The sequence below is a fragment of the Chiloscyllium punctatum genome, chromosome 12, assembly GCF_047496795.1.
Source record: "Chiloscyllium punctatum isolate Juve2018m chromosome 12, sChiPun1.3, whole genome shotgun sequence".
NCBI lineage: Eukaryota > Metazoa > Chordata > Chondrichthyes > Orectolobiformes > Hemiscylliidae > Chiloscyllium > Chiloscyllium punctatum.
In genome coordinates, this window is record NC_092750.1 from 51441881 (window position 1) to 51455331 (window position 13451).

Genomic DNA, 13451 nt, shown 5'->3' on the forward strand with positions numbered 1-13451 from the left:
CACAGCCTGCAACACATTATCAATGAGGATGAGCACCTTGCTAAGACCTTCCCCATGCCTCCACTTCTCATCTTTAAACAACCACCAAACCTTAAACAGATCATTGTTTGCAGCAAACTGCCCAGCCTTCAGGACAACACCCTGTCACGGCAAGACATGTCAGCGTGTCGACACGGATATCACCATTACACGTGGGGATACCACCCACCACATATGTGGCAGGTACTCATTTGACTCGGCCAATGTTGTCTATCTTATACGCTGCATGCAGGGACGCCCTGAGGCATGGCACATTGGCTATGGCAATGGGTGAATGGACACTGCACAACAAATACCAGCCAGGAGTGCTCCTTCCCCCAAGTCGGGAAACACTTCAGCAGTCCGGGACCTTCAGGTGACCATTCTCCAAGGTGAACTTTGGGACAGGCAACAAAACAAAGTGGCCGAGCAAAGGCTGATAGCCAAGTTCAGTTCCCATGGGGACGGCCTCAACCAGGATCTTGGGTTCATGTCACACTACAGATAAGCCCACTGTACTATCCACTCTCACACACATACTCCGACAGATCCTTGGACTCATGCAGACCCCCTCTCATACACAAGCTCTCTCTCAAATGCTCACACATACACACCCCCATATGCACCCTCTCACAGACGTATATCCCTTTACACTCACACATAGACACTCACCACCTCCCCCACCCCCCACCACACACAAGGTTTGTGGGGTGAATTTGTACTAACAGAATTACATTTTATTTTGCTCAAAACTTGCATGACTCTATGTAACATTCCGTAAATCCCTTTTTTAAGATTAGAATCAGTCTGACCATTGGGGCACAGAGAGACAGACTTTAACCTCACACTTCAATGTATTATCTAAGCTGATATGGTACATGGCACCTGCTGTTAAAGTTCTTGAGAATTAACTTTTAAAAAGTTCTGGGATTTACAGATTTACAGCTGAAACCAATATAGTCATTCAAAAAGATGACAGACTTAAACAATCCAGGCTGTTTTCAATATATCATTGCAGTTGCATCACACTGTAAACTTTTGTGATAAATTCTGTGTCTTAAGGTCCTATACTGCACAACCACCTAGTGAAGGAGCAGCACTCTGAAAGCTACCGCTTCCAAATAAACAAGTTGGACTATAACCTGGTGTTGTGTGATTTTTAACTTTGTCCACCCCAGTCCAACACTGGCACCTCCAAATCATAAGTCCCTCTTGAAAACATTCAATGTTTTGGCTTCAACTCCTTCATGTGGTGGGGAATCCCACAGCTCCCCTATTACTGGTTGAAGACATAATCCTTATCTCAGTCCTAAAGTTTTGTGAGGTTCAAATGATAAGAGGTGACTTCACTGAAACTTGCAAAATCTACACAGGACATGACAAGGTAGATGAAAGTAGGTTGATTATCCTGGCTGATGAGTTGAGAACTAGGGAATATTGTCTCTGACAAAGGGGTGGACCACTTAAAATTGAGATGAACAGGAACTCCTTTGGGAGTTTGCTACCCAATATGGATCTGAAAACTCAACCATTAAGCCTGAAGAAGAGAGAATCCATAGATTATTTTGGATACCAATAGCATCAATCAAGGCATAGGGGGATAGGTGTGAATAAGTAACATTAAAGTAGATAATCAACCACATTCTGGAATGGCCAAACAGGCTTGATGTGCCAAATGGGCCATTGTTAGAAATTCTATGAATGTTAAGCCCTTTCCACTGAGGAACAATGGATGTTTCAACAATGTTCTGAAAAATAGTTACTGCTGAACAAGTGATCTGATCGTCAAAAAGTAACTTTATGTTGGCGGAATGCTTTCAAATGTCTCCATTGTGATTACTTTTTTTTAAAAAGATGGATTTTTAAATAATTTAGTTTTGAAGTTCACACCAATTGTAAATCCCAACCATTATGTTGTTATATATAAATCGTTTAAAGTGTGATTTAATTTTAGCCCTTCTCATTGCATAACAACTCTCATAACTAAATGTAAAGTGGTAACCCCCCTCAGAGCCAATGGTAATACAGCAGCTCATTTAATCAGTAGTTTAAAAAAAAGACTTGCCTTTATATTGCACTTGTCATGATCACTGGATATCTCAAAGTGCTTTACTTATTTTTTAAAAAGTGCCTTTTAAAGCACGGTCATTGTCGTAAGGTAGTTAATTTGTGCCTAATAGACTGTCACAATCAACAGTGCGTGAATGACAAGACAGTATATTTATGATATTGACTGAAGGACAAATATTGGCCAGGACACCAGAAAAAGAGAGAAAAAGGTGGGAAGTCTAGGTTAACTTCTCCAACCTCATACTTCCCAAATTTCAGGTAAGACCATTGTGCTCCACTGGCTGCCTCTTTCCCCATACACAAATAAAGGTTATTATTGAAAATTCCTCCCAATACTTGGCCATCTCTGATCTTCCAGTTATTCATTTATTTAGTCCTGTCACCTTCCCCACTGTAATTTGACCATCTCAAAAATCACCCACTACAACTAAATGTCCAATTTTGCCAATTAGTCATTCTATTCCATGAAATGTTACAAGATATTTACTACATAAGATGCAGTTTAACATGCATAAATTTTCATAAAATTATAAAGATGAGTATAATTCAAGTTTACGCAAAAGTCAAAACAAAGCACTAGTTTAATTTCCAAAGTACAAAATGCAGCTTCATATTATTCCTTCCTACATCAAGCTCCAATTTTTATTTAAAAATCAAAATGAGGTTAGAAATTCTTAAAATTGAGAACGTTAAAAAAGGCACAAGTGTCTCCAGTTTTTAGGTTCTCTTTCCAGATGTATCATATTCCATATGTTCAATTAGATCCCATCTTGCCACAGCTTTTGAGGAAAGTTATCACTGAATAGTGATACACAATAGACGTTAGAATGTCGCTCGTAGAGTGTAATATTTTTGAGGGGTTTGGAGGACAGGGTACGGGGTGGAGAAGAAGTTTCTCACAGAGTCACTGAAGATTAGAGAATATTCTAACCATTGTATCAGATTACTGTTCATCTTTTTCTTGTCTTGATGTTTTAGGAATATCACATAATTTTGGATTTCACTGTAATAGCTTACATACAATCAAAAATTTTAAATTTATCATTTCAATTCAAGTATAACCTGAAGGCTGAATTCAAATGCCGCATCAACCATACAACAATGAATTTTCTCTCCATCTTTGTCAATCTGGATCAACACCTTTGCTTATAGTGTAAGTAAATCTCTGTAAAGTCGCAAGATGCATCAATGATGTGGCATTATTGAACACAATCTATTAAGTAAAGAAGCTGTTATGGCATTCTGGGCAGGTTGTCTCACACGTGTTGAATAAATCCACATACCAATTCTCAGTATATTCCAGTTCTAGTAAATACTGTTACAACACGGGGTAAACTCCCCTGCTTAATTTAAACCAGCAACACAGAAAAGATTTATCCCGTGCAGTAATCTGTAAAAATAAAGTGGCCAAGAACTATTTAAAGTAAAAATTAACAACTTTATTTCTTAAAGCATAACAGAGAATAATTAACTAACCACTATTTACAATTTATTTCTCTAACCTATCTTTTACCTTCCCTTCTCTAATACTAATCCGATAAAACTCCCAATTATGATTTACAAACAACACTTCTTATCTCAAAACCAGATAGCTTTTGGTTCTTGTCTTCAGATCTTCCTGTGTCTTCTTTTCTTCTGGTTCAGAATTTACAGGTTATTGATCGAAAAGGTGCCTTTTTAAGAGAGTTATTTTTCAGGCAGTCTGTTTACATGCTAGGTCGTGGCAGTTGTCATCTCAACTGTTCAATTTTCCCTGATCTTATACTCCAGAGCATAGATTGTGTCATTGGCCCTCAAGATTGTGAATATACTCAATTCAAACTTGATTGGAGTTTGATATGTTTTGGGTATAATTTAAACTGATTGCCTGAGTTTGAATTTGTTTTTGCCTCCAAGCAACAAACTAATCAAGTTGTTCAACCCAGTGTGACCTTGTTACCTTTTTGAGTATACTTAATGCTGTGTTCGATAGTTCTGCTGCTTTTAACTCTCAAAGTATACCCACATCTTCTTAACAATACTAATTCCAGATGAGATTAGAACAAACAATGTCACTTTCTAAAAGGATTTCTACAAAGCAAAAGATTACAAATATTGGTAATTGGTAGAAACTCAGAAACGTTAAAACACTTAGGCCAAACAGCATCTATACAGATTAAATAAAATTAACACCTCAAGTTAACAACCTTTCACCAGAACTGGAAGTTAGTGATTTGACAGTTTATAAGCAGGTACAGAGTCAGGGTAGGAAAGGAGGCTAAGCTGAAAATGTGTTGCTGGAAAAGCGCAGCAGGTCAGGCAGCATCCGAGGAGCAGGAGAATCGATGTTTCAGGAATGAGCCCTTCTTCAGGAATGGGCTCATGTCCAAAACGTTGATTCTCCTGCTCCTTGGATGCTGCCTGACCTGCTGTGCTTTTCCAGCAACACATTTTCAGCTCTGATCTCCAGCATCTGCAGTCCTCACTTTCTCCTAGGAAAGGAGGCTAGGTAGGATAAAGAGGAGAACAAAGGAACAGAAGTGTAGGTCTATGGTAGGGCATAAAGCAGGACTGATTAAATGCCAGAAGTAATGATGACACAAGACAACAAGGGAATAAAGACACCAAAGAAGAGTCCAAGAAAGGTCAAAGTGGTTACTGCAGAACCATTACTCGTACCTGATGTCGAAGAAAAGTGAAACAGCAATTAGTCATAAAGTCATAAGAGATCTACCGCATGGCCCAACCTGCCCAATCTGCTCAGTTTTCACAATTTAAACTAATCCCAAAGTGCCTGCATTTGGTCTATATCCTTCCACACCTATTTCATCCACGTACCTGTCTAAATGTTCCACTATCTCTGAAAGCCCGTTCCGGAGACTGACCATCCTCTATGTGAAGAAAATCCCACTCTGGACTCTTTTGTATGTATCCCACACCCCGCGCACCCCACCCCGCCCCACATTAAACCAGTACCTCTAGTTTTAAGATTCACTACAATGGGGAAGAGCTGTTGGCTATCTACCTTAGCTATGCCCCTCATGATTCCATATGCCCCTACAAGGTCACCCCTCAAGCTCCTACGTTCCAGTGAAAAAACAGTCCCTTCCTATCCAGTCTCTTCTTATAACTCAAATTTTCCAGTCCATGTAGCATCTTGGTAAATCTTTTCTGCACTCTTTCTAGTTTAATAATATCCTTTCACCAGTAGGGTGACCAGAACTCCAAATGTGGTCCCACCTTGAAGAATTCTTTCATATTATCAACACATCCTCAAGGTGCCCTGCACAACTCGATTGCCTTTTTCATCACACAATACAGAGTAAAGATAGCCCGTCTTTTCAGTTTTATTGACTCCACATACACTGAAAGCTAACAGTAAATCTGAATCTCAACAACCAGGGCCATCAAGAAAGACATCAGAGATAATCCAGGAAATTATCGATTAATGACATCTGTGGTAGGGAAATCATTGGAGAATATTCTTAGGGACAGGATTTATTCATATTTGGAGAAGAAAAGACTTCTTGGTAATAGTCAGTATGGCTTTACGAAGAGGAGGTTCTGTCTCAAACTTGATTGAGTTTTGTTTCGGAAGTGGCGAAGAGAATTGATGAGGGTAAGTCATTGAATGTCAAAATGCATATGATAACCTACCTCATGGTAGGTTGGTCTAGAAGATCAAATCGCATGGAATCCAAAGTGAGTTGGCAAGTTGGATACAAAGTTGTTTGGCCCGTGAAAGGCACAGAGGGTAGTTGTGGAGGTTTTTTTTGTTCAAGAAGATCCAGTTGTACTTGCACAGTCCAATCAACAAAATATACTTCATTCGTTTTTGTAAAACACAATTATGAGTCAACTATTCCCCAGGAACTGGGACGAGTATGCCACAAAGTTACATACTTGCCAAACTGCATGTTATCCCAAAGTAAAAGGTCTTTGCAACACTTGACAGTCCAAATGATCAATGCCCAGTAATTCCCAAATGTCTGTGCTGGCAGGGACAGCACAACTTCTTTAAAAATGACACAAGTAAAGCATATGCTTCTGTAGTACAAGCCAAGCATACTTAACAATAAAAATCTATGTTTAAATACATCATCTGGCAGACTATGTACCGAGCAGCTGGGCTTTGCCAAGCTTCAATACCCTGCAGCTTAATCTGTTCATTGAACACAGAAGTCAAGCCACAAGGAAAAATCTGTCTTTTCTGTTCAAACATATCAATTTCAGACACTGAATATGAGTCTGTGCATCCAGATTTAAATTGTCCGACTTTTACTTGATTTATCTGCAATAAAAGTAAATAAATTTTACTTACATTTGGGTTCTTGAGTTCAACAAAAAAAATCAATAACTTACTGAGAGAATACAATTTCAGGTTTCCAACAGTGGATTGCGTCCTAACTTTAGAGTTAGCTACTAGACTACATGGTAATATGTTCTGTTGATCAGAATGCACAGTTAAATAGTTTCTTAGGTTTAGCACATAAAAGATGAACCACACAGTAATCTGGAAAATATCCACAAACCGTTCAAGAGCTTAATCCAATTCACATTTTACTGGTTGGTATTACATGAAAGACTATACTAAATCCTCTATGAAATCGCCAGAAGTTTTAAAAGGGATGTGTGACATTTTTTGTATGTTCTTAAAGTAATTGATCTGCGAATACCAATTATTTCACCAGTTTATTTTAGGAACTGGACAAAAAGTATGCTCACTTATAAGTAAAGGGCAATAAAATACATCCATTGTGTTTCAAATTTAAAATGTACACAAATTTCCAATGTTTGCTAGTAATCAGGAAATTGAAAAAAAATTCCCAGTAAAATATGAAATGGAAAGTCTTAAGGACAAGAAGCAATTAAAATCTGGACTGACCTTTAGATCGCTTGCCTTCACAATAGCCTCTGTACTTAAAAAAAAGTTTGATTAACATGAGAATGCACAGGGAAGCTAAATATCTATTAATATATGTAGTTTTGATATGAATAGTGCAATATAAGTACTATTATTATAGAAACATTAAAGGACCACTGATTTTGACAATTCATAGTCACAGAAAGGTTTACAGCATCGAACAAGGCCATTTTGTCAGTTAAAACCATGCTACCTCCCTGCAGAGTCAGTTAATCAGTCCCACTCTACCACTCAATCCTTGTAACCCTGCAATTTTATTGCTTTCAAGTACTCATCCAATTTTCTTCTAAAACCATTGATTATTTTTGATTCCACGACCTTCATGGACAGTGAGTTCCAGACCATTACTATTCACTGCAAAAAATAAAAATTTTTCCTCACATTCTCACTTCATTTATTGCTTAAAATCTAATCCTGAATCTATCAGCTAATGGGAACATTTTCTTATCTACCTTATATAAGCTTGTCACAGTCTTTACAAATCTCCACCCAATCTTGTTGAGAACAACCTCAGCCTTTTCAATATAACATTGTTACAAATCCATGCCAGCTCCATTCCTTGGAACTATTCTAATTAATATCAAATATCTCCACACCTTTCCAAGTAAATAGAGCTTAAAAATGTGTTGCTGGAAAAGCGCAGTAGGTCAGGCAGCATCAAAGGAACAGGAGAATCGACGTTTATGCCCGAAACGTTGATTCTCCTATTCCTTGGATGCTGCCTAACCTTCTGCACTTTTCCAGCAACACATTTTTAAGCTCTGATCCCCAGCATCTGCAGTCCTCACTTTTTCCGAAATAAATAGTCAGTGTTCATAACAAATGGATTGTTGGTAGATGTTAAAAACCAAACAGTTGAAGGTACTAAACATGCTTTGAGTATTAATTAAGCAACTATAATTTGATGCACATGTAAAGTAGACCCAGCAAACACTGGGACATTGCTTAGCATAGACATTTAAGCTTTGTGGCAAGCAATAAACATTCTTGACCAAAGTATTCTATGTATACTTCACAAATAGACTCGAAGATCCTCTAGCAATAGTAGAATGAATGCCTGAAAGTCAATGTTGCATACTAAATACATTTCCAGAAAGCAGGTTTAAATGGGAGTATTTTTCTGGAAGTACTGAAATTGAAGAGTGTTTTTAAATAAAACTGACAAAATGAAAGAAAAAACATGCAATGTTGCAAAAATTAATACTAACCAGAGGACTGGAAAAGTTTTAAATGCCAACATTACATGACAAGAAAAGGAGGAAAATCAATTATGAGGGCAAACTGGCAAGTAATATAAAATTAAATGCTCAGAGCTTCTTTAAATATATTAAAAAGAGAGAGGCCAAAATGAACGCAGGCCATTGAAGAACAAGTCTGTGGAAATAATAATGGGGAGCCAGAAAATGGCAGATGTGTTAAATAAATACTTTATACCAGGGTAGAGGACACTAACAGTTTTCCCAAGATACTAATTAATCAAAGGGCTAAAGGGAAGGCCGAAGAAATAAGCACAGTAACTGTTACTAGAAAAATAATTTATTACGTAAACTAAACGCCAGCACATCCCCTGGACCTGATGTGATGCATTTTAAAGGAAGTAGCTACAAAAGTAGTGATACCTTAGTAGTAATCTCCAAGAATCTTTGGATTCTGAAAAGTCCCAGAGGATAGGAAAACTGTCAATTTCAAAAGGTGAGGGAGATAAGAAACATTGTAACTATAGGCTAATTAGTTTAATATCTGTCATTCAGAAAGTGTTACGGGTATATTATAGAGGATATAATAGAAAACATTTAGAAATACATAAGATAAACTCAGAGTCAGAGTAGTTTCATGAAAAAGGAATCATGTCTGACAAATAAATTATCTGAGGAAGTAACAAGCAGGTTAAATAAAATAAACAAATAAATAAGTATAATATATTTGGATTTCCAAAAGATATTCAATAAGGTACTGCAATTAAGGCTACTTCTTAAGAGCTCATGATGGGGCTGATATATTTGCATGAAGAGAGGGTCGCCTAACAAATAGAAGAGAGGGCATTTTCAGGATGCCATCCTGTAACTAGGGAACAACAGTCTACAATTATTTTCAATACATTTTAATGATTTAAATTACAGTAATGAATGTATTATCACCACTTTTATGGATAATAAGAGAAAAAAAGACGACAAGTAGTGAGGAATACACAAAGTCTGAAGAGGAGTATAGACAGGTCAAGTGAATGTGCAAGAACTTTGCAAATGAACATAATATAGGAAAGTATGATATTTAGCAGGAGGAATGGAATTTATTTAAATGAGGAAAGACTGCAGAAAGCTGCAGGATGGAGAGATTTGAGATTCCTCGTGTTTGAATCACAAAAGTTTCTAAGTTCACCTGATAACAGGGAGGCGAATAAATTGTTGGCCTCAAGATAGGCAAGTCTCACGAAAACTACACAAGACACTAGTTAGACAACACCTGAAATACTGTGAACAATATTTGGCCCTTTATCTAAGGAACAATATGCTGGCACTGGACACAGTCCAGCTAGCATTCACCAGGTTGATTCAGAGTGTGGAGGGACTTTCTTATGAGGAGGGGTTCAGAAGGTTGGGTTTGTACTAATTGGAGTTTAGAAGACTGAATTGAAAAATAGATTCTTATGAAGCTTGATAGGGTAGATAGTGAAAGGTCTACATGAAAGAGGAAACTCTAATAAGTAGAAACTCTTTGACAGCTTTAACAGGTAGGCATTCGGCAATTTTGAAGCATGATTTCCAAAAGAATGTGCAATGAGTATATGCATGAGATGTGACACAAACCATCATGATGCATCAAATCACCCAAAAATACCTAATTGTTGAAATGATGTGATGTGAAAGGTGCAGAAGGAAGGCAACAATATTGACCGATCAGAAGGAATTATATTGGTAACAAACTTCAGTCTGGTAATAAGATTATGAGTTGCAGATTTGTTCAGTTGGGTCATTCTAGATAGTGGGTATACATAGTGTGTCCAGTGCCAGCATATTGTTCCTTAGATAAAGGGCCAAATATTGTTCACAGTATTTCAGGTGTTGTCTAACTAGTGTCTTGTGTAGTTTTCGTGAGACTTGCCTATCTTGAGGCCAAAAGTATCTGGCAAGGACAAGTTAGAATGTCCTTTAAGTAAGGACAACTGAAGCAAGGTTAAATACAACAATTCTACATATTTCAAGTTTGGTATGAAAATTTCAAATCACTTAAATGATTGGTATTTCCAGTTTATTGTCCTTGAGAAAGGTGATGGTGAACTGTTTTCTTGAAGAGGGGTGTTAAGGAATGAGTTCCAGGATTTTGACCCAATGGAGGGAAGACTGGCAATGTTATTATAAGTCAGGATTGTGTGTCACTCGGAGGGGAACTTAGGTGATGTTCTACTTTTGAGACGGAAGATGCTGTCTGAGGAGCTAACTTGTTGCAGTACATTTTGTAGGAGGTATACATTGCTGTCACTGTGCTTTGAGGGTGGAGGGAGTGAATGTTGAAGACGTTGGGGCTGCCAATCAAGTGCACTGCTGTATCCTGGATGGATCTTCATCTTCATGTGTCGTTGGAGCTGCACCAATCCTGGTAAATGGAGAATATGAACTGGAATATGCCATTCAAACCATCAAGATGGCTACACCACTCTAGATCACAGTTAATCACCTCAACTCCTCCATGCCATTTCCCTGCACGATCCTTTGACATCAGTAGACTTCAGAAATCTTTAAATTTGTCTTGAACATGCGAAAGGGCTGAGCTTCCACAGCCCACCAGAATTTGAGAATTCCAAACATTCACCACCACCTGACTGAAGAAATTTCTCATCTGTCGTAAAGGGCCTACCCCTTATCCTGACATTATGTCCTATGCAGTCACCAGCCTGGGTAGACTCATCAACTTTAAGGGCATTTAAATGGTCATTAGATAAATATATGGATGATTATGGAATAGTTTAGGTTAGATGGGCTTCAGATTGGTTCCACAGTTCGGTGCAACATCAAGGGCCGAAGGGCCTATGCTATAATGTTCTACGTTCTATGTCAATTTTCACCCTGTAAGAATTTTGTAAATTTCAATATGATACTCATTCTTTGAAACTCTTTAGAATACAGATCCATTTTCCTCAAATGATTTTTTGCCATTTCAGAGATTAATTTTATGAACCTCTGTTGCACTTCCTCTATGGAAAATACATCCTTTACATATGATCATCACAGCTTTCCAGAAGAGCTGTTACCAAAACTACAGCAAGGCAATTCTTCTTCTGTACTCAAATATCCTTGAAATGAATGCCACCATTTGTCTTCATAATTGTTTGCTCGGTCTGCATGCCAGTTTTTAAATAACCCACTAATAAGGATGCCAAGATGTCTCTTGACATCAATCTCATCTTTTTTAAAATATTCTGTCTTCATGTTTCCTGTCTGCTCTTGCACGTTTCTTAAATTTATTTACTCACCTCACGTATGTGGTCTTGTTCTATGGGTTCAGATGGAGTTGATTGTACTCGAAAGTGAAAGGAAAGCATAGAATGTGCAAATGTCATATTGTGCCAAGGAACCATCAAATTGCAGGGTAATTCGATAATGGAACAAACTTGAAGGCTTTGTATCTTTATTGTGAAGCATTTGGAGTAGACAAACTGATGCTACAAGTCAATGTAAATTAATATGATCTCATAGCTATTATAGAAACATGGTCAGAGAGAGATCAAAACCGGGAACTTAACATTCAGTGATATTTGATCTTTCAGAGAGATAGGAAGGATGGAAAACATGGTGGGTTAGCACGGTTAATAAGAAACGAGGACAGTTTTGAGATGATGTACAGTCCATTGGGGTGGAGGTTAAAAAGACAACATTTTGGAGCAGTGCACAGACACCCAAATACAAGTCACTCTGTGGGAAAGGTTGTAAATGAACACTTAATGGGAGCATATAAAAAGAATATAGCAATAATTGTGATTTTAATCTTCATGTGGATTGCATTAATCAAATTGAAGATGGTAGCAATGACAACAAATTTATAGAGTGGACTACGGATAGTTTCCTCGAGCAAGATGCAATAGAGGCAATTTGGGAGCAGGCTACTTTGGATCTGGTCATGGATAAGAAGACCGATTTATTAAATGACCTAAGTAAAGGATCCCCTAGGAAGTAGCGTTTCTAACATGATTGAATTTAATATTCAGTTAGAGTTTGAGAAAAATGGTCAGAAACAATTGTGTTTAATTCAAATAAAGAGAATTACAATTAAGATGGAGATATCATTAGCTAAAGCAAACATCATGGATAGATTAACTTCATGGACAAGCAAACAGTGGCAGATATTTAAAAGGGAATTCATGATTCTCACCAAAAATATATCCAAGTAAGGAGGACAGATTCTAAGAGAGGGATAAACCATAATTGCTAATGAAGTTAGAGTATTAAGTTGAAAGAAAAAACATTTAAAAGGAGGCCAAAGCCAATGACAGGCCCAATGACTGAGATAAATTCAGAATCCAGCAAAGGAGGATGGAGAAGATAATAAAGACGGAGAAAATAAACTGAGGGCAAACTAGCAAACAATATAAAAACTGACAATGTGTTTCTTTAAATATATAGAAAGGAAAAGAGGTCAAAGTAAACATTGGCCTGTGGAAATAAATCTGGGGAGATGGTTTTTGGGGAAAAAGGATACAGCAGAGGAGTTAATAAGATATTTTATATCAATCTTTACAGTGGAAGATACTTCAAATAATCCATTAATACTAAAAAGAACCATCACTAAAGGAATAGTAGAAGATAAACTAATGGGGCTAAAAACAGATAAGCCCCCTTACCCTGATGGCTTGCATCCTAAGAGGCAGCTAGAGATAGCAGGTGCATTGGTTTTAATTTGCCAAACATTGTTGGATTCTGGGGAAGCAGAGAATTGGAAAACTGCTAATGTGACACCCTTATTCAAAAGATCAGGTAATAAAGTTGATTAGCCTAACATCTATTGTTGGAAAAGTACTGGGTCAATTATTAAGCAAGTATGGGTAGTCGATGGATCAGTGGTCTTCTTGTTGACTATCAAGACAGAGATCCAAATAATGTTTGGGTGACCTGGCTTCAGTTCCCACCATGGCAGATTGTGGAATTTGAATTCAATAAAAATCTGGATTTAAGGGTCCAATGAATCCATTGCTGGTTACTGGAAAAACCTATCTGGTCCACTGAGGGAGGGAAAGTGCCATCCTTACCTGATCTGGCCGACATGTGACTCCAGACCCCCAGCTGTGGTTGACTCTTAACTGCCTTCCAGGCAATAAAAACAAAAAAGTGGTACCTTCACCCCATGAATGAATCTTTTAAAAAACCCATCTGGCTCATTAATACCCTTACCCAGTCTAGCCTACATGTGGTTAAGTTTTAACTGTCCTCTAACACATGCCAACAAGCCATTCAGTTAAAGGCAATTA